The sequence below is a fragment of the Dryobates pubescens genome, chromosome 29 (assembly GCF_014839835.1).
Source record: "Dryobates pubescens isolate bDryPub1 chromosome 29, bDryPub1.pri, whole genome shotgun sequence".
Taxonomy (NCBI): domain Eukaryota; kingdom Metazoa; phylum Chordata; class Aves; order Piciformes; family Picidae; genus Dryobates; species Dryobates pubescens.
The window spans coordinates 1,539,661-1,565,457 of record NC_071640.1 but is presented as its reverse complement, the minus strand read 5'-3'; the positions used below and the strand labels follow the sequence as shown (position 1 = coordinate 1,565,457).

At 50.7% G+C, this 25,797-nt stretch overlaps 1 protein-coding gene across 1 annotated transcript in view; it reads left to right on the top strand.

The window, feature by feature from the left end:
• MED27 (mediator complex subunit 27) overlaps window positions 1–25,797 on the top strand; it is a 98,067-nt gene that overhangs the window by 3,668 nt on the left and 68,602 nt on the right. The window lies entirely within an intron of this gene.

Here is a 25,797-nt window from a genome sequence, read left to right as displayed (position 1 = left end):
AAGGCCTCCTCAAATCTGGCCTTAAACATTACCAGGGTGGAGACTTCCACAACCTCCCTGGGCAGCCTGTTCCAGAGTCCAGAGTAAGAACTTTGCCAGAGCAGCTGTCAGAGCTGCCCTGAGCTGGCTGCAGGTGCATCCCAGCCCACAGCTGTCCTTGCTCATTATAAAGGGGGAATGTTGCTGAGGATGAGGAGCTTCCTGCTTGGGCTCCTCCTGACCCTATTCCTCTTTCTTCTGCTGCTGTACCTTTGCTGGGCTCTTTGGATGCTCTGGGATGAGTTTTGTTGTTTTCAATTCAGCCCAGCTTGCTTTCCCCAGCTTGCCCTTCTGTGCTGGGAAGGGGTCAGTGGGTGACAGAACTGCTGTGGTTCAGTCCCAGACACAGGCTAAATATGGACACAGATTCTGCTTTCAGAAGGCAGAAAGTTTTGGCATCCTGTGTACTCACAATTAAGTGTTCCAGGAATAAAACACAGGAGTTTGCCCCTTTATTTCTGTTATCTTTGACTTCTGTTTCCCAGGTAATATAAAAGATGCTCTTTAAGTTGTACTTAAATAGCTGCTCTCTGCCTGGTGATGGTTCTGAGCTCTGCCAGCAGCCTTTCTGGGGTCTGCAGTGACCAGCCAGGGGTGGTTTCACCCAGGAGATGGGAGAGGTGTGAGCTGCTGGACTTAGCAGCAGCAGCAAAGGCCCTGCTGCTGCTCCTGCAGGTTGCTGCTTCATTCTTCATTGCTCAATCCACTTCTGGAGTTAATTCACTTCCCCCTTTTGGCTGCCTTCCCTTCCTGTTCTGTGTAGCTGGTGTTTTCTGTTGCTTTGGAGGGAGGATTGAGCTGTGGTGATGTTTCAATCCACTTTGTGTCTGTCCCCATTTAATTTTTAATTTGTGACCCCTCTGTGGCTTGCTTGCTTGTATTTTTGATGAGCTGGGATCAGGGCATTCTCCTCTCCCTCTCAGACTGCTCATGCATCACTGCTGGCGTGAATAGCCCCACGGCTGCCCGGGGAGGGGAGACGGAGTGTGGAGTTCTGGGGCTGTGCTGCAGTTCCACAGAGGCAAATGAGCACACAGGCTGTGCTGCATGTTTCAGGGCATTCTGCTTGGTTTTAAGACCTGGGGAGGCTGGTGGCAGTGGCTTGTAGAGCAGCAGTGAATGAGGTTGGTAATAGCAGCTGGGCTGTCTCAGCAGAAGCAAAGTGTTCAGCATATCAAAGCACTGTGGATTCACAGATTGCATCCTGTTGGAGGGGACCCTCAGAGGCCATCCTGTCCACCCCCCTGCAGTGAGCAGGGGCATCCCCAGCTGGATCAGGCTGCCCAGGGTCACAGCAGGTACTAGATAGTTAACCCCCTGCCAACTTTGCTGTGGTTGTTCTGTGTTGAAAGAAACTTAGGACTGAAATGGTTGTTCTTAAAAACAATTCCCAAGCCCAGAATCCCAAAAGCTCAAGCCTGAACACCCTCAGCTTTGCAAAAGTGATCTGATTCCAAACTGGGAGCGGTGGCTGACACCCCCTCAGGCTGTGCTGTCATTCAGTGAGACCTGACCGGGCTGGAGAGCTGGGCAGGGAGAAATTGAATGAAATCCGACAAGGACAAGGGTAGAGTTTTGCATCTGGGAAAGAACAGCCCCATGGACCCCATGGGGACTGATCTGCTGGAGAGCAGCTCTGGGGAACAGGACCTGGGGGTCCTGGGGGAGAGAAGGATGCCCAGGAGCCAGCAATGTGCCCTTGCAGCCAAGAAGGCTAAGGGGTGGATGAGAGAGGCTGTGGTGAGTATGTTGAGAGAGGTTCCCCTGCCCCTCTACTCTGCCCTGGTGAGGCCACACCTGGAATCTTGTGTCCAATTCTGAACCTTCTTTTACCTGCTTCTGTGAGTCTGGTTCTCCTAGTTCCTCTGTTTCTGAGGATCTTATATCTGCTCTGCAGGTAGAGAAAAGTAGAGTAGGGGCAAAAGTAAAAGTTTCCTTGCAGAGGTGCTATGTTGGCAGCAGTTGTTATTTATCAGCACCTGCTATCTTGATATTTACTTACTGTAGTTTGCCCAATAGTTCTGCAGATGGTGAAGTTGTCAGGATAATGGAAGCAGCTGTTTGGCAACACAACAGCTTGTCAAGTGCATTAATTACACACCCATGAAGCTGTAAAGGAACTTTCCTTTTCCAGGTGTTGAACAGAGCTCACAAGCTATAGCTGAAAGACACAGGAAGTTGATCTGACTGCAGGCAAGAGCTAAATGCTGCTTCTGCTTTGCTTTAGCTTCTTTTGGTGTCTGAGGAATCCTACAAGTAAATGGCATTGCCTGAGGGGTGCATGGAGGCATTTAGCAGCCATGCAACAACATTTGGGCCTGCTTGTTAATCCCCCCCCTTCTTCCAGTTTATTCAGTTGTTAACTTCATTCAGTTATTAATTTTAGGTAAGAAAAGAGGTTTTCTTATCATTGTTTTGGCTGGAAAAGACTAAGATCACTGAGTCAAACCATTTACCAAGTCTGGTGCTGAAGCATGTCTCTCTGCATCTTTTAAACACCTCCAGGGATGAGAATAGAATAGAATAGACCAGACCAGGTTGGAAGGGCCCTTCAAGATCATGTCCAGCCTGTCATCCAACACCACCTAATCAATTAAACCATGCAACCAAGCACCCTGTCAAGTCTCCTCCTGAACACCTCCAGTGATGGTGACTCCACCACCTCCTCAGGCAGCCCATTCCAATGGCCAATCACTCCCTCTGTGTAAAACTTCCTCCTAACCTCCAGCCTAAACCTCCCCTGGTGCAGCCTGAGACTGTGTCCTCTTGTTCTGGTGCTGGTTGCCTGGGAGGAGAGACCAGCCTCTGAAGTGCTGCTTCTCAGAAGGATCCATATGTGGCCTCTAATGTAATGGTGAAGATACAATATTAGGTGAGAGGGGAATGAGCTCACATTGTGGAGGGGTAATGCAGCTGAAGTGTTCCTGGGAAGCTAGGAGGCATGTGGGAATCAGAGGGCATCTTCATGGGCACTGTCTGTTCAGTGATTGCAGCTGGATTCTGGGTTTGGGAGCTAAATGCTTCTTAGCTGCTGAATTTTGTGTGTGTGCTGTGATTGTTGTGTCTGAGCAGCTGGGATCTGAGCTGACAGCAGCAGTCAGAAAGGTTTCTGATTTGTTTGTGTGTGGCTTGATGCTACCTGGAGGAGCCAGGACTGGATCTGCAGGGTGCTGCTGCCTTGCCTCCCGTTACCAGGTGCTAGCTGCTTGCATTCTGTTGGAATTCAAAGGAAGCTGCCCCAGGGGAGAATGCATCAGCTACAAGTTTGGATGAAAAGAATGTTTAAAAGTCACTTACAGGAGTGAAATACTGATGAAGTTCTCATCTGGGCTTTTTCTTCCTAAAGAGATGTGACCTCATTTGTGACAGAGCCCTTGAACAGCCTGCTTGCTTCTGGTGCTCTTCAGGACACTTCTAGAAGTGCTCTTCCAAGCTCAGGGGTGCTGCTGCTTGTCTCAGGAGCTGAGGCAGTGGTCTCAGGAGTAAGAGCATCATTTGCTGAGCACCTCTGTGTGTTTCTTGGTATTTGTTCTCAGTATTGGCTGGCAAAGGCATCTTATGGGGTGGGAAAGAAATGGTCAATGATGTGATTAAGCCAATATGACACACCTCATAGAACAGGAGTGGTTGGAAGGGACCTTAAAGATCATCCAGTTCCAACCCCCAGCCATGGGCAGGGACATCTACTCAAGACCCTGTCCAACCTGGCTTTGACTTCCAGGCTTGGAGCCTCCACAGCTTCTATGGGCAACCTGTTCCAGTGCCTCACCACCCTCCTAACTGTCTTCATCATGTCTCATCTAAATCCAGCTTCTTGAAGCTGTTCCCCCTCACCTTGTCCCTCCATGCCTTGGAGAGACATTCCTCTCCATCTCTTCTGCAGCCCCCTTCAAATCCTGAAAGGCTGCTCTGAGGTCTCCTTGGAGCCTTGTCTGAGGGTGAGTTACTTCCCCATCTACAAAACATTTAGGAAAGCTTCTGATGGTGTAGCCTGACCCAGCCCCAGTAATGCTGGAGGCCAAAGCAGCTGCAGGGTTTTGGAATCCCTGAGTCTGAGCTTGTTCCTGAGTGGCACAAACTTGGTTTCCATCTGCTGCCTTGGTAAGGTGGTGGGTTTTCTTTCCTTACCTGTGGTGTGCACTTGTTCATCCTCTTTGCCCTTGGCAAAGCATTTGTCAGCTCTGGCCCTGTGCATGCCCCAGGCAGTGCCTGTTGAGGTGTTGCCATTGCAGTGGAAGGGAAAACACCCAGCGTGGTTCCTACCCACTGAGCAAGGCAAATGCTTTCTGGGGTGAGCTTCCCCTCTCTTCATGGGGTGCTGTCAAGTAACTCATGCCCAACATCTGAGCCTTAATCACTGCTAGAGGATTGCTTCCATGCTCTTATTTGAAGGGTATATGCAAAATGCATCAGCTACCAAACCCCAACAGAGTTTGCCTTTCTACCACACTTCAATATTGAGTTTGGTGGAGAGCAGCAAACAAATCTTCCCTGAGCTGCTGAGCAGTAGCAGAGTTTCCTTGCCCAAGTGAAAATTCTGTCTTCTAGATGTTGTCTTTCCTTCCCCTGCCCCCCCTTTTGCAGTGAAGACTCTTTCAGACTTAAATGCTGTTACCAGCAGGAGAAGTGAAGGCAATTGAGAGCAACTGTAGCCTTGAACAGATATTTTGAATCTTGTCCTTGATTTTTAACTTCACTGAAGCACAGTGTTTGCTCTTGCATGGGCTTTACAGTGTCAGGGTATTATAAATGTTCCAAGGGGACGTGAGGAAGAAGTAGCCCAGGGAGGTGGTGGAGGCCCCATCCCTGCAGGCATTCCACATCCAGCTTGATGGGGCTCTGAGCAGCCTGATCTAGTTGGGGGTGTCCCTGCTTACTGCAGGAGGCTTGGACTCTCCTAGGATGGTGAGGCTTGGACTCCCCTAGGATGGTTTGGGTTGGAAGGGACCTTAAAGATCACCCATAGGCAGGGACCCCTCCCACCAGCCCAGGTTGCTCAAGGTCTCATCCAACCTGGCTTTGAACGCTTCCAGGGAGGAGACATCCACAACCTGCCTGGGCAACCTGTGCCAAAGTCTTCCCACCCTCACTGTCAAGAATGTCCTCCTAATCTCCAGGCTCAGTCTGCTCTCCTCAAGCTAGACTGGAAGAGCTTGGAGAGTCCCTTCCAACCCAGTGCAATCTCTGATTCTGCGAAGTGACCAAAGCCGGACAGGAGCTGTCAGCAGCTTGCGTCCAAGTAACGTGCTGGCGAGTGCAGGAGGCCCCGAGAGAAGTGCTGCTGGGCTGCATGCTGCAGCACATGAGGCTACTTGGATTTGCATTTGTTACCTCCTGGCTTCCTCCTTGGTTTTCCATAAATTCCAGCTGGAGCTGCTGCGATTGTCAGTAATGAGGCGAAATGATTTTCTGTCCCGTGACAGAGGAGCAGAGGAACAGATAGGCTTTGCTTATTAAATTATTGGGATGTGTCCACTGATAAATTATTTGTCTAAATTGGGTTTGTTGGAGGTCTCCAAAAGAAATCAATAGAGCCTGTAGAGAAAGTCCAGACTGGTTACAGCTGCCCTTGGTAGCTTGCTATTGATTAGACACAAATATTGAGTTTAATGACAATAAATGACATGAAATGTTAACCAGAACAGGAGGGGAACACTGCTCAAGCAAGCTTTTTTTTCCTTCTTTGTTCATCCTGATTGTAAAGTGAAGTGTTCATTCCAGAGAGCATTAATTCTAGTCCTGGGATGTGCTCAAGCAGTCAGAATGTAATGTAGTTTTCCAGTGGCATGGACAATGTAACTGAATTACTGCCTTGGCAGCTCTCTGGAAGTTCAGGCAGATGGCCAAGAGTTTTGTCCTTTCAGGACTTTCTTCATCCAAAACATGCAGTGCTACAGTGGGGTGAGGCAGTGCTGTGTGGAGATCAGAGAGGCACAGAATGGTAGGGGGTGGAAGGGACCTCTAGAGATCGCTGAGTCCAGCTCCCCTGCCAGAGCAGGGTCACCCAGGAACACACCCAGGTGGGACCTGAAAGTCTCCAGAGAAGGAAACTCCACAGCCTCTGTGGGCAGCCTGCTCCAGCAGCCTCACACCAAGGAAGTTTCTTCTCATGTTAAAGAGAGTCAAGGCTCTGCTGGAGAGAGTGGGACAAGGAGCAGTGGATCCGAACTGGAACACGGGATCTTCTGCCTCAACATGAGGACAACATCCTCGGCTGTGAGCCTCCTGCTGCAGGCTGCCCAGAGAGGTTATGGAGTCTCCTTCTCTGGAGACTTTCAACCCCTGCCTGGATGCACTCCTGAGTGACCTGCCCCAGGTAATCCTGCTCTGGCAGGGGGGTTGGACTTGGTCTTTTGAGGTCCCTTCTGACCCATAAATTCTGTGGCTCTGTGACCACCAGCATCTGGTTTGTTCACAGAAGGGAACTAATGGAAAAGCAAACCTGGATTTGAAGTGCCAAGTCCCCACAAGGACTTCTCCATTGCTCTCTGGAGAGCAGGTTTTAATTGCCTCTGTAAGAGCAGAATCCATTCTTCAGAAGGGAGCTGGAGTGGAAAGGCTCTTGAGGATTCCTGACTGTGGGAGCTGATATTCCTGGAGAGATGAATGATCCTTGTGCATGGGGCACAAAGATGAGCCAAGGGCTGGAGCAGCTCTGCTGTGAGCACAGGCTGAGGGAGCTGGGGCTGTGCAGCCTGGAGAAGACTCTGAGGACCTCAGAGCTGCCTTCCAATACCAGAAGGGATCCTGCAGAATGGACTTTTCCTGAGGGTGTCTAGAGACAGGCCAAGGGGGAATGGTTTGAAGCTGAGGCAGAACAGGGTCAGACTGGAGCTGAGGAAGAAGTTCTTCAGCAGGAGGGAGCTGAGACTCTGGCCCAGGCTGCCCAGGGAGGCTGTGGCTGCCTCCTGCCTGGAGGTGTTCAAGGCCAGGCTGGATGAGGCCCTGAGCAGCTGAGTCTGGTTGAGAGGTGTCCCTGCCCATGGCAGGGAGGTTGGAGCAGATGAGCTCTGAGGTCCTTCCCAACCTGAGCAGTTCAGTGATTCTGTTCTTGCTTATGAATGTTTGGTGTAACCTTGAGCAAGATGCAGGACTTCTCAAGTTGGTTTTGTATTTCCCAGTGCCTCATTTCCCTGCAGGATAAAACAGCCTAACACTTAACCTACTTCTTGGGAGAGTTTCTAGTCTAAATGTGTCTCAAGTGCATTGGGTTCTTTGGCCAGAAATGCTTTGGAAGTGCCAAGTATTGTGACTAATGTTTGCCTGGCAGGCTGCAAAAATTGCCCTTTATGGGCTTTTAATTTTGTGCTGTTTCAGGCAACTGTTTGGGTGAGATGCCCTTGCTGTGCAGAATGCCATCAGCAGTGGGGGGTGGTTTGTTTGTTTAATGGGAGCAGGAAACAGGTGGTTACCTCTCTGCTTCCAACTGCTGGAGATATTAATTACTGCTCACTTCTCTGCCTGGAGAATATGGAATTTTGTTACTGCAGGCTTGATTCTTAGTGGCAGGGGTGGCAACTGCAGGGAGTGTGCAAACCTATCCTTGAGATGGGGAGGTGGGGGGAAAGCACTGGGGAAGAAGCTGTGATGGGGAAAATTTGTTCAAAATGTAAAGGGGAGAGGCAGGAATTTCAAAGCCTAATTATGCTTCACTGGAGAAGGAGGAAGGAACTCACAGAATGGGTTGGGTTGGAAGGCACCTTGAAGGTCATCTAATTCCCTGCCATGGGGAAGGACACTTCCACTTTTCCTCTGAGGGTCTTTGAGCTCTGCAGTGATAGCTGAAAAGATGATAGAAAACAGTGAAAGCCAGGATGAAAGTGGGGGAGCAGCAGTGAAAGTAAAGGCAGAACCAGCTGCAGGTTGGATGGGGTTTCTTCTCCCCAGAGATTCTGCCTCAAGCAGCACCTGGGAGCATTAGGGGTGGATGAGATGAGTGTTGTCCATCTTCTTGGAGAATGCATCTCCCCTCCTCAGCTGCAGCCCTGGGAGTCTGCAGCTCCTGGAGGTGTTTCTCTGCCTTTGATTCCTATGCTTGTTTTGAACAAAAGCCCAACCTGGGGCTATCTTAACAGTTTTATTGGTACCATCTATAACTATAAAAGTGGCTTTGACACCTGATAGTTGGAACAAAAGGAAATGAAAATTACCAATTCCTTTTTTTCTTTGCACTGCTGGCAAGCTGCTTTGGCAGGTGAGACTGTGCCACAGCACCTGCCTTGTGCCAGCCTCTGCCTTTGACTTGCTCTGACGGGAAGGGCAATGAGGCTGATGCAGGGCCTGGAGAACAGGGCTGGTGAGGAGCAGCTGAGGGAGCAGGGGGTGTTTAGCCTGAAGAGGAGGCTGAGGGGAGACCTCGTTGCTCTCTACAGCTCCCTGAAGGGAGATTGGAGTGAGGTGGGGGGTTGGTCTCTTTAGTAGCAGGTGATAGAACTTGGAGAAATGGCCTGAAATTGCACCAGGGGAGTTCTGGGATGGATATTAGGAACAATTTCTTTGCTGCAGGATTGGACAGGGATTGGCAGAGGCTGCCCAGGGAGCTGGTGGAGTCCCCATCCCTTGGAGGTGTTCAGGGAACCTGTGGCACTTGAGGCCATGGTTTAGTGGCCATGATGGTGCTGGGTTGAAGGTTGGGCTCAGGGATCTGAGAGCTCTCTTCCAACCCAGCCAATTCTGTGATGTTTTGGGAGCCTGAGGTTAGTTTCTTTCTTTGGAAGGGTGCTGATTAACTTTTTGCTTAAAGAGAGCTCAGCAGCCTTTGACTGTGGCTTGCTTGTTAGCCACTTCGACTCCTTTGTGATCTTCTCAGAGTTGCAGCAGTGAGAATTCACACCAGGATGTTACTGTGAAATTGTTTGGACACCTCTCACTTTTTTTTCTTTCCATGTTTTTGTGTGACTGTTTTGTTGCAGCTCTGAAGTGGCCTGGGAGCAGGATTCTGTGTTTATGAGTTTTGGTTTGGGTTTCTTTTTCCTGTTGTTGTGCCTGGTTGGTTGGTTCTCACCAGGATTTTACAAGGCTCTGAGCAAAAAATAATGCTGTGAGCAGCCCTGGTCTCACCCTAACAATGGGAAGTGATGTATCAGTGCACACCATGCTCAACCACAGCCCTCTTGTCAGCTGGGGAGAAACTATTTAGTGCTTTGCTAATGAATGGGGGGTTCCCCCCCCCCACTTTCTTTGAGTATTTATATTCTAGCTGTTAGCTTATTTCAGGATGGAAATGATTGATGTTGCTCTATTTTAACCAAAACACTTCTGCCCACTCCTGGTTCTTCCTCCCATAAGTCCTTTTTTCCCCTTCCTGCAAGAGCTCTTCGTGCAGTTGATGTTGGATGGCTGAATTATGCAATGTGGACGTCAGTGAGCACTTTCTGAGCTGCAGGGTGGGATCAGCAAACCAGCTTGGTTAAAACTGCTTTGCTCTGTGTAGAGCAGCCCTGGAATCACACTGAGCCAGGCACAGGCACACAGATCAAGTGTGTGGCTTAGTGAAGTCGTGGTACAGCCACAGCTAGATTGGGAAGAAAAGGCTTTGCTTGTACAACTTGAGAAATGGCACAGGATGCCATCATGGTGAGGTTGGAAGGGACCTCTGAGCATCATCCAGTCCAACCCTCCTGCTAAAGTAGGGTCACCCACAGCAGCTTGCCCAGGATCACAAAGGCCAGGTGGGTTTGGGATCTCTCCAAAGGAGGAGACTCCACAACCTCTCTGGGCAGCCTGCTCCAGGCCTCCAGCACCCTCACACAACAGAGGTTTCTCCTCCTGTTCAGGTGGAACCTCCTGGGCTCCCATTTGTGCTCACTGCCCCTTGTCCTGCCCCTGGGCAGTACTGAGAACTCTGGCCCCATCCTTCCTCTTGCCTCTCAACCTTTAGCTCTTGCTGAGCATTGCTCAGATCCCCTCTGGGGCTGCTCTTCTCCAGGCTCTCAGCCCCAGGGCTCTCAGCCTTTCCTCTTCTCAGTGACATTCCAGTCCCCTCAGCACCTTTGTGGCCCTTTACAACAAAGTGTAACTGCAAATCCTTGTTGTCAAGGGATCAGTTGGAGACTTGTGTAGGCCTGCAGAACAAGAGCAGGGTTGTAAGAAACCCTGGGACCCAGCATGCCTTTGAATTTCAGCTTTCCCTGCCACCCCAGCTCTCGGTGGCTCACACTGGTGCCGCAAGCCTGCCTTACCTGCTAGCTGGTGGCCACTGTGAAAGCACAGAGGATGATTCCAGAGCCTCAAAAGTTGTCTCAACTTACTTTGAGGCAAGGTAAAGGTGTTTGTAAAGCATTTGGGGACCTTCATGTGAAGGGCATTGAAGGCATATGAGCACCAATATGAAATCACTGCTGGAGGTGATAAGCAGCCCATTGCTATTCTTTCTGGGGAGAAGATTTCCTTTGAGCTCCTAGAGGAAATCAAATAAAATGGAAAATTTCATGATGTCACCTTGTTGCTCTCCACTGTTGTTGTTGTCAGCTCTTTTTGTGTGACTCCTTTGGTGTGTTTAATGCAGAGGTGTTGCTCCTCTCTAATCTTGTTTGGACTTCTCCGTCGGGCTGCGCTGAAGTTGGCGGCCGCGGTTCGCGGTGCTGCAGCTGCTTCAATCACACAGAAGCAATACCCGATTCTTCCCTCTCTTATCTTCATCAGATACTGCTGAGAACTGGGCTGCAAACATGGAAAGCACCTCAAAGCTAATAAAATTGACAATAGGCTGGGGAAGGAGCTGTGTGTGATGAAGAAGGCAGCTGGGGTCACTGGTGTGGCTGCCGCTCCGTGGAAGTGTGCTTTGCAAGGATGTGGCAGCAGTTTGCTGTTCAGCAGGAGCTGATGCTCAGCTTCTGATGTCTGTAGGCCAGAAGGTCTGGGATGATTCTGGAAATCTCTTGCCTCTTGGGATTGACAGATGCTGGGTTCTGTTTTCCTGGGAGGAAGGGATAGTCTTGCCCTGCAGGAGTGGTGTTGGTTTGTTGTTCTGGTGCTGTGACCATCAAGAGTTGCCCAGGGAGGCTGTGGATGGCCACCCCCTGGAAGTGCTCCAGGCCAGGTTGCATGAGGCCTTGAGCAACCTGGTCCTAGTGGAAGGTGTCCCTGCTCATGGCAAGGGGGTTGGAGCTGGATCATCTCTAAGGTCCCTTCCAACCCAAACCATTCTGTTCTGAGCCTGCTTTTTGGTTTGAACCTAGAAGGGCACTGCAGGAGCTGAGCACTTGCTCCCAGCTGGCTTTTCAGAAGGAATTTGCTCATTGCAAAATAGTCCTGTGATAAGAATATGAAATTCTGCTTGATGATTGGAAGCAGGTTGTCTCTTCTCCCCAGGGCTGTGAGATTCCACTGATAACATAAATAAGCTATCAAGGAAGTGCAGGAGCTGTGGCCATTTGACTTTTCTTTGGGGTGTGCAGGTGAATTTTGCTTCAGCTCCTGCTGGTACCTGACCAGGTTTTTAGGGACACTTGGTTTTTCCTCTGCTGAATGATGCTTGATGAGCAGCTTCTACAGAAGACCAAGACACTGGGGTACAAAGCTGCCTCTTGAGAAATGGCTTAGGGTTTTTTCCCTCCCCTTCCCTCCTGCCCCTGTAATTCTCCTGTCTTGGGGCAGCTGGGAGTAGAAATGGGGAAAGCTACTATTCCAAATGTGGTACTGAACTGCAGCCTGTGTGACTTTATGGCTTGCTTGGTAGCTGCAGGAGCAAGTCTTGGCTCTCCTGGCAGCCTGAGTAGTGCCACAGCCAGGCAGGCTGGGGGTTGGTGGAAGAGCAGAGACAAGATTATGAATGTTGCCCCCAGCTGCTTCCCTCCTAACTCCATTTGAATCGGGTGCCTCTTGTTGGTAGGAGCATTTAAATCTATCAGAGCTGTGAAATCCTGAGGTTGGGGAGATAAAGATGATTTATCAGTCCATGTTATCACTTCCTCTGCCAATACAAGATTAGCCCAAGCATGCTTAGCAGTTGGTTTGATCTTATCTTAAACACCTGAATGGGAGGGATCCACTCAGGCACCAAACCAGGAGTAAAACCTTCTCCCCACTGCCCTTTGTTCAGTTAGAGTGCACCTAGCAAAAGCTGTCCTGTGAATGAATAAAAGCTGGAAGGAAAGCTGCTTGATTCTAGCAGGGGCTCATCTTCTCCACTTCTGAGCTCTTCACAGAGAGATCAAAAGTTTCTGTCCCCTGAGCAGCAGTTGCCTTTTGTAAGGTTTTTGGCTTGGTGTGAAGCATCCTGGCAGGCTGTGGTGCTCCACTGAGTTTGAGGACTCAGGGACTGAGTTAAATGCCTCCAAGTAGACAGTGTGAGCTGAGCTGACAGGTGAGCTGGCACAGGACTGCGGCTGCTGCACGCTTGCCTGGTGCCTCAGTGAGTTCAAAATGCATTCCTTGGAGTGTTTCATGTTTTATATGCTCCTGAATTGGCCTCTTCCCAGATAAGTCTTCTTCAAAAGCACATAAACTGACAAGCTGACAGTAATAACCAATAGACTTATTGGGTGGAATGAATAGAGATCATGGTTATGAAAAGTAATGACCACATGGCCCTGCTGAGGCTGCTTTCAGGACGACTCTAGCTTTGGAAAGCAGAGCAATGGCCACAGCTTACAGCATGCAGTCAGACCAGAGGGCTCTTTGATGCTCAGAGCTGCACTTTGGGACAAAGCCAGCCCCAGCCTTGATTTGTTTGGTGGCTGTGTTTGCATTCTCTTGAGCTTCTCTGACTGGCAGTGCCATGGTGTGAGGTGCTCTCTGCACTGCATGGGCTGCTAGACACAAAGGAGTTGATCCAGCTGGGACATTGCAGTGGGTTCTAAGCTGGATGGGTTTGCTTCTTCAGTGCCTGTGGAACTCAGTGCTGAAAACAGGCTCTGAAATAGTGTGGCCAGCTGGAGGAGGACAGGGATTGTTCCCCTGTATTCAAGACTGGTGAGGCCACACCTTCAGTACCAGGTTCAGTTTTGGGCCCCTGACTCCAAGGATGACATTGAGGGGCTGGAGCAGGTCCAGAGAAGGGCAACAAAGCTGGGGAAGGGTCTGGAGAACAGGGCTGGGGAGGAGCAGCTGAGGGAGCTGGGGCTGTTTGATTTGGAGGAAAAAAAGAGGCTGAGGGAAGACCTCATTGCTGTCTACAGCTCCCTGAAAGGAGGTTGGAGTGAGGTGGGGGTTGGTCTCTTCTCCCTAGGCTGAGGTGATAGAAGGAGAGGAAATAGTCTGAAATTGTGCCAGGGGTGGGTTAGGCTGGAGATAGAGAAAAATTGCTTCAGGAGTGGTCAGGGACTGGCACAGGCTGCCCAGGGAGGTGGTGGAGTCCCCATCCCTGGAGGTGTCCCAAGAAACCTGTGGCCATGGCACTTGAGGCTGTGGTTTAGTGGCCGTGGTGGGGTGGGGGTCACTGGTTGGACTGGGTGATCTTAGAAGGCTTTTCCAACCCAAACAATGTTATGATGCCATGAAAGCCTCTTAGGAGCTGCAGATGTGCCCAAGGAGGAGCTGTCTGTAGGTGCTGGTACAAGAGATGAGTTCAAGTGAATTATTTTCATCTCTCTGTCAACAGCAATTGAGTTTCTTTCCCTTCTTGCAGCTCCCTGCCACTGCTAGGGGAGATGCAGAGCAGAAAGTATCCTCAGGTGTCTTGAAACTTGTTTTAAGCTGCCCATGCTTTGAAACTGTTCAAGAATCTGTGATATGAGCTGTTTGACATTTTTCCCTTTCCAAATGCTGAAAGGAATAAATCTACATAAAGAGTGCTGAAAGGGAGAGAATCTTTGCCACAGTGTCTGGAATCTTGGAATGCTCCTTTAGTTTTCTCTTTTGGCTGACCACCACCAGAAGCAGCTGAATCAAAGAGCTGCTTTTAGCTACCAAATGGATGGTTTGCTTTTGGGGGTGTGGGGGGTGGGGGTGTGTCTTGACAGCTGCTTTCTAGTTTTAGTCTCGTTCAGGTTGAAACAGCTGTTCCTCATCTCTGCAAACCAGGGGGGTTGGGTTTTTTGGATGGCAGTCTTGATGTTCCCAGAGTCACAGAAACATCAGGTTGGAAGGGACCCTCAGGATCACCAACCAATAACCCTGCTCTGCAAGGTTCACCCCTAAACCACAGCCCCGAGCACCGCATCCAAACGACACAATCCACACATCAGCTCCGGCGGCCTCCCCGGGGTCTCCGGCGGCCTCCCCGGGGTCTCCGGCGGCCTCCCCGGGGTCTCCGGCGGCCTCCCCGGGGTCTCCGGCGGCCTCCCCGGGGTCTCTGGCGGCCTCCCCGGGGTCTCTGGCGGCCTCCCCGGGGTCTCTGGCGGCCTCCCCGGGGTCTCTGGCGGCCTCCCCGGGGTCTCCGGCGGCCTCCCCGGGGTCTCCCATTTCCCACTTGGCTTTTCCTTCTGTTACAGTCTCGCAGTATCACCAAGGTTGGAAGAGACCTCAAAGATCATCGTGTCCAACCTGTCACCACAGACCTCATGACTAGACCGTGGCACCAAGTGCCACATCCAGTCCCCTCTTGAAGCCCTCCAGGGATGGGGACTCCACCACCTCCCTGGGCAGCACATCCCAGTGGCGAACGACTCGCTCGGTGAAGAACTTTCTCCTCACTTCGAGTCTAAACCTCCCCTGGCACAGCTTGAGACTGTGTCCTCTTGTTCTGGTGCTGGTTGCCTGGGAGAAGAGACCAACCCCCTCCTGTCTACAGCCACCTTTCAGGTAGTTGTAGAGAGCAATGAGGTCACCCCTGAGCCTCTTCTTCTGCAGGCTAAGCAACCCCAGCTCCCTCAGCCTCTCCTCACAGGGCTGTGCTCAAGGCCTCTCCCCAGCCTTGTTGCCCTTCTCTGGACACCTTCAAGTGTCTCAATGTCCTTCCTAAACTGAGGGCCCCAGAGCTGGACACAGGACTCAAGGTGTGGCCTAACCAGTGCTGAGCACAGGGCACAATGACCTCCCTGCTCCTGCTGGCCACACTGTTCCTGATGCAGGCCAGGATGCTGTTGGCTGCCTTGGCCCCCTGGGCACACTGCTGGCTCATGTTTAGGCTCATGTTTCTGCTGCAAGAATTCTTCATTCAGAGGCAATGTCCCTTTTGTCTCAGCTAAGGAGCAGTGAAAAGGAGAACAGCTTCCACCCTGCTCCTGTGGTTAGCTCCCAGAGCTTGGGTAGATGTTTCTCCTACATGACTTGAGGAGAAACACCCCGGTGTGCTTTACCATGAGTGACATTTGTGTTCTGCTCCTCCCTTCCCTCCCCATCTGCTTTCAGTTGGGTTCTATTTAGAGGTTTCTCTGCACTCAGACCTAACAAGTTCTCTGCCTTGCCTTCTGGTTTACTTTTTACTCTGCACTCACATCTTCTATTCTCAGGCTTTGCAGCGTAGCGCTCGCAGTTTGCTCGGTGCCGTAGCTGCTGTCTAACTGCTGTGGAGAGTCCCTGTTTGCTGGCGGGGGGGAGCTTGGCTGCTCTGCCTGGTGCCTCTTCCAGAGGTGTTTGTAGACATTTCATAGACCACAGAGCTGATCAAGCCCTCTTGTGCCTGGTGAAGCAAAAGCCAACCTTCCGCTGCCAATCCTCTGCCGCTGCCCTGCAGCGCAGTTAATGACTTCAAGCTCTCGCTGTGTGGTTGGGTTGGGGCTGTGGTGGTACTGTGTGGCCACTTCACATGCTTGGGGAGCCATAGGATTGCTCTGGTTGCAAAAGCCCTCTAAGATCATCCAGTCCAACCAGCAACCCAGCACCACCAGAGGCACTAAACCATATCCCAAGTGCCCCAACCCTGGAGGTTTCTTGAACGCCTGCAGGGGTGGGGACTCCTCTGCCTTCCTGGGCAGCATATTCCAGTCCTTGGACCTTCACCTGAAGGGCATTCAGGACACATGAGCAGTGAGGTGGCTGATGGAGGTGGTGAGCATCTCATTGGTGTCTGTATATGGAGAAGAGTTTTTACAGCTTCTAGAGGAAATCAAATCAAATAGAAAATTGCAGGCTGGGGAGAGTGAAGGCTTTGGAAGTGGCAGGGTGCCAAGCTCCCAGGGACTGCAGGCACTTGGGTTGTGCTGCTGCTTCTTTCCTCTCTCCTTAGCTCTTGGGATGAGGTTTCACAAGACACTTTGTTGTCCACATCCTTGTTTTCCCACCTATAAAATCAGGCTTGTGCTGCAGACTGAGTACTGCAGGAAATCCTAAGAGGAGGATCACTTGTGGTGCTGAGCCCACTCCTGAGCCCAGCAGGGACCAAAATCCATCCTGCCAGCCTCCTTGGGGCTCTTTTGTTGAAGCACAACCTCAGCCCAGGCGGAAGCTTTGCTGCTTCAAGAGCTGCTCAAAGCAGCTCCAAGTTCAGTGTTTGCTGGCAGAGGCTCCTGGAGTGTTTATCAGGGCTTTTTCTTTGCCTTTTGCTTTTTCCCACAGTCTAAAGGACCTGGCTGGACGTTGGGTTAGGATTAAGTGAGCTTAGTGGCCTCTTCTTTCCATCCCTCTTGTGTACCTTGTATGAATACATCCTAATAACTATTGATACTGCATTCATCCTGCCAGGAGCTGAGACCTTTAGTGTCTGCTGATGCTGCACTTCTGGTGTTATGGCTTTGCTGCTTTTTTTTTCCCCTGTGCAAGTAAAATCAATTGGAGACAAATCTTGGTAACATCTCCAGCAAAAACGAGATGAGTGTCCCAGGCAGCCCCTGGAAGGGGCAGAAGTGTGGCTCTGCTCCTAGCTCACACCCCCAGGGTTGTGCCAGCAGAATCGATTCGTTGATCTACTAGATTTTAAAGGTCAACTGTAATCACTCTGTGAGAAGATTGAAGAAGATAGAAAATTGCTACTCTGCTTCCCTGGGTTGTATCCTGGCTTCTGGTGCTCCTTGCTTTTCCCCTCTACAGCTTCATTTACTCAGCCAGAGCATCACTGTATGAAGGGCACAAGTCCTTGGGCTTGCTTTCTCCTTTTGATGAAGGAGCTGGCCACAACCTCCCTGGCAACCTGTCCCAGTGTCTCCCCACCCTCACTCTAAAGAATTTCTCCCTAATCTCTGGACTAAATCTTCCCTTTTCCATCTCCAAGCCATTGCCCCTCACCCTGGCACTCCCAGCCCTCGTCAAGTCCCTTCCCAGCTCTCCTGTAGCCCCTTCAGGTACTCTAAGGTCTCCCTGGAGCCTTCTCTTCTCCAGGCAGAACAATCCCAACTCTCTCAGCCTGTCTCCACAGGAGAGGTTCTGCAGCCCTCTGATCATCTTGGTGGGCTCCTCTGGACCCACTCCCAACAGTCTGATGTCCTCCTTGTGCTGGTGGCACCAGCACTGGAGGCAAGAACTTGCTGCTCTCTGCAGATCTTCCACAGAGAAGTGTTTTAAATGGAAGAGATGTAATGGTGTGGGAGCTGGTCCTGAGTGGGGGAGTGCTGCACTGCTGAGGGAACATCACAGACCACAGAATGGTGCTTTTAGCTGTTCCTCAAACGTTGCAAAGTACCTTGATGATTTGCTGCTCCTCCTAACTGCATATTTGATGATGGCCACGTCCTGCAGAGGAGTTGGTTGCACTAACAGTGCAGGGGAAGATGATTCCTTTTAAAAGCCATTTTCTCCCCCAAAACCTTGTAGAGAACATTAGCTGGTTGACAAAGGTTATTTGTAGTAGAACTTCCAGGCCCTAAATTCCCTCTGAGAACTGTCTTTTAGCGCATTTTTTTCCCCCCTCCCTATGTGCTAACTTGCAAAATGCAGTAATCCCCAGCTGGCTGGGAAGGAAGGGTCTGTGGCTTTTCACTGAGCAGCCCTGACCTGCTTTTAAACTGGCAAAGAGCAGTGGCAGCAGGCTCTGCTTGAGTGGGCTGAGGAGGTGGTGGTGGTGCATTTGTTGGAGGTGGCCCTTTCTGCCCAGGCATTCTTGCCCTGATGGCTTCCTGGCAGTCAGTGTGGGCTTGGCTTTGTCAGGCACAGTGTGAAGGCTGGAAAACTGCTGGCTTGTGTGCACTGCACTAATGGTAAATGGGGGGGGGGGGAGGGGAAATGATTATTTATCTATTGAAATAAGGAATTGACCAGGTAAAGTTCTCAGAGGCTTGAATGATCCAACTGGAGTAGCAGCAAATCCTTGGGGGGTTTTCCTGCTGGCTGGTGGAGTCAAACAGTGCCTGGAGTAACTGGGTTTGTTCTCTTGCAAGTTGCTTAACTCTGTTTAATGCTGCAGAATGGGAACTCTTGATGCCTGCTTTGGGTTTGTTCCACAAATGAAGTAGATCTGCCAGGGAGAACCCCCCCCCCAAAACTCAACAATCCCCTTCTTGGGGGTGCTACCCAGTTGCAGTCTGTGCCATCTCCATGGTTTTGAGGCTTCACTCTGCAGCCTGCACTCAGCACACTTTTATTTAAAGCAGAGCTAAAAGTAGCAGTGAAGAGCTGACATTCAGAGCTGCTGGGTGTGATGCAGAATGGCTGGGAGGGGGATGAGACAGGAGAGGAGCACTGCTAGTCCTGCCTGGATGAGAATCATGGTGTCTTGGAAAAGACCTTTAAGATCATCAAGTCCAACTCCTGTTGAACTCTACCAAGGCTGCTGCTAAACCACCTCCCTCAACACCACACTGTAAACACCTCCAGGGATGGGGACTCAACCACATCTGTGTGGAGCCTGTCCCAGTGCTTGAGAGCCCTTGCAGTGAAAAAGTTTCTTCCAATGTCCAACCTCCACCTTCCCTGATGCAGACTGAGGCTCTTTCATCCCCACTGGTCTCTCTCCAGCAGTTCCCTGTCCCTCGAGCTGGGGAGCACAGACCTGGATGCAGTATTCCAGGTGTGGTCTGACCAGGGTAGAGTAGGAGAAGTTGAATGAATTGTGGGTTGTTGATGTTGCTGAATTATTGGCTTGATGAACTCAGCTTTGGGAGGCAGGGACTGCCCTCATCCACAAGGGATTTTGCAGCTAGAGACGTGACAGAGCTAAGCTAATCCTGGTTTGAGAACAGCAGCACTTTCCCTCTCCTCAGCCCTGTTTCCTGCAGTGCTCACCACTGTCATGCTGCTGCTGCTGGGATTTCATACAGAGAGATCCTTTGGGCCCTGCAAGTATGAGCTCTGCTGAAGAGTTCAGGAGACTCTGGGAAAACAAACTTTATGCTGTACTCAGTATAGAATTGGAGTAACAGGGAAAACAGCCTAGAACTGGGCTGGGAGAGTTGGGGCTCTTCAGCCTGGAGAAATGAAGGCTCCAGGAGAGCTTAGAGCAGCCTTCCAGTTCCTGAAGGGGGCTTCAGGAGAGCTGGGGAGGGACTTTTGACAAGGGCTGGGAGTGAGAGGATGAGAGGGAATGGATTGAAGCTGGAAGAGGGGAGACTGAGACTGGAGATTTAGCTTTTCCCATGGCTCGAACTGTGTCCCACAGCAACTTGACAATGGCTCAGGCTCCAAGTGCTCAAACTCTTCTGTTAACATCAGTGCAAATTCCTGGCTAAATAAAGACTCTGTAGTGTTTTTCATTTCCAAAAAGTACTTTCCACATTCTCTTGTGGCATTTAGTGATCAGAGAATCATAGAATGGCTTTCCTCTCCATGTGACCTCCAGCAAGTCCTCAGACCTCTTTGCATCTCATTCAGTGCAGCTGGAAAAGCTAAGTAAACAGCAAGAGCCTTGCTGGAAGCCAGGAGCCTCAACTGAGTTATTCTGGGGAAATGAAATAAATCATGAACTAGAATCAGGTGATGCAGATTGGGTTGCTCCAAAGAGAAAAGAATTCTGTACATCCTAGAATGGCTCAGGTTGGAAGGGACCTCAGAGGTTATCTGCTCCAACCTCCCTGCCATGGGCTCTCAACTAGACTTGATTACCCAAGGCCTTATCCAGCCTGGCCTTGAACACCCCCAGCCAGGAGGCAGCCACAGCCTCCCTGAGCAGCCTGTGCCAGAGTCTCAGCAGCCTCCTGCTGAAGAACTTCTTCCCCAGCTCCAGTCTAACCCTGTTGTGCCTCAGCTTCAAACCATTCCCCTTTGCCCTGTCTCCAGACACCCTCAGGAAAAGTCCCTCTGCAGCCTTCCTGCAGGTGCTGGAGGGCAGTTGGGGTACTGTGGAGCCTGTGGGGTGGGAAGGTTTTCTGCTGAATACAGTGCCAGCTGCAGCTGTGGTCTTCAGAAGCCTGGCTGTGACCCTTGGCTCTTTCTTTCTCCTCCCTGCCCCTCTGCTGAGCCCAGTGGAGAGCAGGATTTGCTTTCTTGCCTCAGCTGCCTGGGTGTTACCTTGTGAAGCAGAGCAAGGTCGTGTGGTTTGGATGGCAGCAGAGGAGCTCTCAGGTGGTGTCTGAGCTGTCAGAGCTTCTCTCTCCCCTGTGATCTCTGCAAGGTTTCCATGCTGCACATGGTTAACTGTGGGTTGGTGTAGCTGTGCCTGTGCCGCCGCTGCTCCTCCTGAAATTGGTACTGTTATATTATTAATAGTGCAGATGATGCCAAGAAGGTGTCTTGCATTTAATGCAGAACATGAGAAGGTTGCCCTCCCCCCTATGAAAATTTCAAATTGGAGCTGAAGATGCCTATGAAAATTTAAAGGGGACAAGGTCAGCCTGAGAAATCACTTACTTTAAACAGCAGCAAATCATCTATTTTTAACACCAAACTTCCTTACCTGTGCAAATAACATTTCCACCTATTAACATTTGAAGGAAAAAAGGAGGTTTGAAGCAGGGTTTTAATTGTGAGACTACTTAGTTGCCATTTGTCTAGGTGCCTGTTAATTTGAGCTCTTTGGGTTGAGAGAGACATGAGGGCTGATCAAAAGCATTTGGCTTCCTGTGGCTCCCGTCTGATCAAACCAGTTCAGTTTCTCTCATTCAGAAGAGGAAAGCTAACAGGTGACTCACTTGCTTTGTACCAAGGTCTTTAGTGAGGAGGAAGAAGTGGAGAAGAGGGCACTTCATTAGAGCAAGCAGAGCCCCCCCCAGAAATGCAGTAATTGAAAGTGGAAGTTTAACAAATGCAGAGTGCAGCTGAGAGCAGGCTTTAAACACTCAGGGTAATTAAGCACTGGGAGAACTGGAGAGGGGTGATGTGGGGGCTCTGCTCCTCTGGAAGGTTTGAAAGGTGAGCACATGCAAATTCTGGGTTGTTTTTCCCCTAACTACATTTGCTAAATTATAACCACAAAAGTGACTGAAATTAGGGAAGAGGCAGGACTAAAAGGTTCCTCCAGGCTGACTTCATTTCCTAGGGAGCTCGTGGAAGGAGTCAGCTCCAGCTGGCCAGGCTCTTAACCACGGTGTGAGTTGTCTGTTCTGTGCTCTCCAACTGCATCCCTTCCACTTTGAGGACTCCAAACCAGAGGGGTCTGTACCCATGAGCACATAGTATCAGTCAGGGTTGAAAGGGACCACAAGGATCAGCCAGTTCCAACCCCCCTGCCATGGGCAGGGACACCCCACACTAGATCAGGCTGGCCAGAGCCTCACCCAGCCTGGGCTTAAACACCTCCAGGCCTGGGGCCTCAACCACCTCCCTGGACAACCCATTCCAGGGCTTCACCACTCTCATGGAGAAGAACTTCCTCCTCACCTCCAGCCTGAATCTCCCCACCTCCAGCTGCATTCCATTCCCCCCCACCCAGATCATAGAATTTAATCTGAAAGCTCAGAATCTGTTTTTGTTTTCAGAGATGTCTTTTATTTCCAGTCAGTGGCTGATGAAGAGAGAGCAATGGTGAACTGCTGCCAACTAATCCCTTGTTTCTAGTGAGGGGAGAGGTTCCAACCTTGCCATGGAGAGTAGGGTTAGGGGGGAGCTGAGAAGAAGCTCTTCAGTAGGAGGGTGGTGAGACTCAGGCTGCCCAGGGAGGTTGTGGCTGCCTCCTCCCTGGGGGTGTTGAAGGCCAGGTTGGATGAGGCCTTGAGCAGCTGAGTCGAGTTGAGAGGTGTCCCTGCCCATGGCAGGTGGGTTGGAGCAGAGATCTCTGAAGCCCCTTCCAGCCTGAGCCATTCTATGATTTGACTTAAAGCCTTTCCTGGCTGCTTCAAAGAATCTCTGAGCATCTGACTGCAGTTTTTATCTCTAGGAAGTCTACTACAAACATAGTAAATAGTGAGAACCATTTAGTATTCTTAAAAATCTGAGGTTGCTGTGCTCCACACCCAGCACTGTTAGAATGAGAATTGTGAAGGTAAATTTAACTGCATTTGCAAAGAAGCAAGATAAAGCAGGAGAACCTCAGAGGAGACAGGAGAGAAGCAAAGTGTGGGCATGGTGTGAAATGCTGTAAATAACATTCTGTGCATGCCTAGCAGGTGCTGAGGAGCTGCCTCTTCAGCCAACCACTATGAGGATTTGAGGTACTGTGGAAAGAAGCACAGAATGCTAGGTGTTGGAAGGGACCTCTGGAGATCAAGTCCAATCCCCCTGCCAGAGCAGGTCACACAGGAAGACAGCCAGGTGGGTTTTGAAAGCCTCCAGAGAGGGAGTCTCCACAACCTCTCTGGGCAGCCTGCTCTAGGGCTCCAGCAGCATCACACCAAAGAAGTTTTCTTGTCATGTTGAGGTGGAACCTCCTGGCTTCCAGCTTCTACCCATTGCTCCTTGTCCTATCACTGGGCACCACCACAAAGAGCCTGGCACCTTCATCTTGACACCCACCCCTCAGATACTTACAGACATTGATCAGATCCCCTCTCCTCCTCCTCCTCTCCAGACAAACAACCCCAGGTCTCTCAGCCTTTCCTCAGAGCAGAGATGTTCAAGTCCTCCAACCATCCTTGTAGCTTCTCTTGGACAGCCTCCAGCAGATCCCTGTCTCTCTCAGACTGGGCAGTCCAAAACTGGATGAAATCCTGAATCCTTAGCTGAGGCAGGCTGATTTGGTTTGCACAGGCAATAGGGGATTCAGGCATTTCCTCCTCCCTGAGTTCTGCCTCTGTAACCTGAGCAACTCGTCCCATTTCTAGCACATGTAACTTGGAGAGCCACCACTCCTGCCCTCCAGGGGGCAAACCTTTCTTAGGTCAGCACAGCAGCTCAGCTCTCTTTGCAATCCTTGTGTTCCAAAGACAATGGAAAGCCTTGGGAGCAGATTCCTTGCTTTGGGTTCCAGCGAGAGGGAGGTAAATAAGCTGATTGCTGTGCCCTGGTAGCTGGAGGCCAGGGGGGGTGGGACCTGTGCTTCCCTTCGGCGTGCAGCTGCATTTGAGCCCCTCGCCTCCAGCAGCCACCTCCTGGCAGCAAACCTTGTCAATAGAGAAGCCTTCAGCACTTCATTATTGCTACAACCTGAGTGCATTTGCAAATTAATTGATGTGTGGGAGGAAAGGCAGCTGCTGCTGTAGAAGCCCTCCCCTCTTGAAGCAAAACTAGCAATAAACTGGGGGACTGTAGTGAGCTGCTGCAGGTGTTGGAGCTTCTCGAGTGCCTTCTTGGCCATTTTCCTTTGCTACCATTTTTTTTAACAATACTTCTGTGTTTCTTCAAACTGCTCACTGAAACAGGGAATCACAGAATTGTTTCTGTTGGAAAAGCCCTCTGAGATCATCCAGTCCAACCATCAACCCAGCACCACCCTGGCTCCAAGTGCCATGGCCACCTACTTCTTGATCACCTCCAGGCATGGGGACTCCACCACCTCCCTGGGCAGCCTGTGCCAATCCCTGACCACTCTTGCAGCAAAGAAATTGTTCCTTGTACCCAACCAGTTTCAGACCATTTCTTCAAGTTCTATCACCTGATACTAGGTAGAAGAGACCAAGCCCCACCTGGCTCAACCTCCTTCCAAGGAGCTGTAGAGCACAATGAGGTTTCCCCTCAGCCACTTTTTTTTCTCTAAATCAAATACCCCCAGCTCCCTCAGCTGCTCCTCACCAGCCCTGTTCTCCAGACCCTTCCCCAGCTTTGTTGTCCTTCTCTGGACTTGTTCCAGCCCCTCAATGTCCTTCTTGGAGTGAGGGCCCCAAGACTGAACCCAGTATGTGAGGTGTGGCCTCACCAGTGCTGAGCAGAGGGGAGAATTGTGACCATGGAAACAATCAGCATGCTAAAGAAAATGACATCTCTACTTCTATATGGGGAGCTAGCAAGCAGGTTTGTATTTCTTGCTGGCTCAGCACCAAAAGAGCTTTAATTAGACCCATCATGAATGACTGGGAGCATTTAAAAGCCTATTAATTAACTAAATTACAACAGAAGATTGTAACAGCATTGTAAGCTCCCATGAAAATAATGGGAAGTGTGTTCCATTGGGTTTATTCCTGAAGGCACTTCTGAGGTCCCCCAGCTTCATCTCAAATACTTTGGATAGGATGGGAATGGATTGAAGCTTGAGGAGGGGAGATTGAGACTGGAGATTAGGAGGAAATGCTTGTGAGGCTGGTGAGACAGTGGTTGCCCAGGGAGGCTGTGGCTGCCTCCTCCTTGGAGCTGTTCAAGACCAGGCTGGATGAGGCCTTGAGCAAGCCAGGCTAGTGGGAGTTGTCCCTGCCCATGGCAGAGGGGGTTGGAACTTGATGGTCTTTAAGGTCCCTTTCCAACCAATCTGTGAAGTCTTCAGTGCTGACTAGAGGCAACTGCAAGTCCACTTCTTGTGCCATCCCACCAAGCCTTCTGCTCGGGCTTGGTCTCTCTGAGCTGCTGTTTGACCTGTAAACTGGAGTAAGTCCTTGCAGTGGTGGGGTGGAGGTGTTCTGTAGCCTGCCTGGCTCACTGTGGTGTTTCCTTGTTGTTCTGCTTTCTGAGCAGTCAGCTTACCCCAGCAGGGCAGCTGAGAGTAAGAAGCTGGGAGCTATTTTCAGCACTCAAAGATTCCAGCAGCTCTCGAGCTGTTACTCTTTGTGCTGTGCTAGGAAGGGGGGGAAAGAAGTGTAGCACAAGAGGTGTTTGTGGGAAGCATATGGCTCTGACACGAGCTCAGACTACAGTCAGTTTTGGATTTGGTTGTAAAACATCTCTGTGCTTTTTGCACTCCCTAGTCAGAGTGTGACATCTTCAGCAGATGGACAGAGCAACTTTGCAGAAGCTGTGGCTTTCCTTGCAGAAGAGGAGATGAGATTCTCATCTGTAAAAGTTGTGGAGGAAAACCTCATCTGTCTGAGCCTGTGGTGTGCTTGGGTGGATGTGCTGGATGTGGAGCTGAGCACTGGAGTTAGGGGCATTTGGGGCTGTATCTTTGCAGCTGGAATGTCAGGTCTGCTTCTGTAGGTGCTTCAAGCCTTATTCTGTGGCAGAGCCATGTGGAACAAGCTGCTTGTTCTAATTCCCCTTCTCTGTTCTGGCACAGTTGTGTTTCCTGCACTGTCAGGATTTCACAGGATCCCAGCAGGGTATGGTTGGAAGGGACCTCTGGAGAGCATCCAGTCCAACCCCCCCTGCAAAAGCAGGGCACCCACAGCAGCTTGCCCAGGGTCATGATGGCCAGGTGGGGTTGAAAGCTCTCCAGAGGAGGAGACTCCACAACCTCTCTGGGCAGCCTGCTGCAGGCCTCCAGCACCCTCACAACAAAGAATTTTCTGCTCCTGTTCAGGTGGAACCTCCTGGGTTCCAGGTTGTGCCCACTGCCCCTTGTCCTGTCCCTGGGCACCACTGAGGAGAGTCTGACCCCAGCCTCTTGCCCCCCAGCCTTTATCTTTTGATGAATATTGCTCAGCTCCCCTCTGGGGCTGCTCTTCTCCAGGCTCTCAGCTCCAGGGCTCTCAGCCTTTGCCCCTCAGCAGCTTTGCAGCCTCCTCTGGATTGAACTGGAGAGCCCAAAACTGGACCCAGTACTCCAGACATGGCCTGGGAGAAGAGAACCTGCCTGAACCTTCTACTTACAAATTAGAGCCAAGCCTTGTT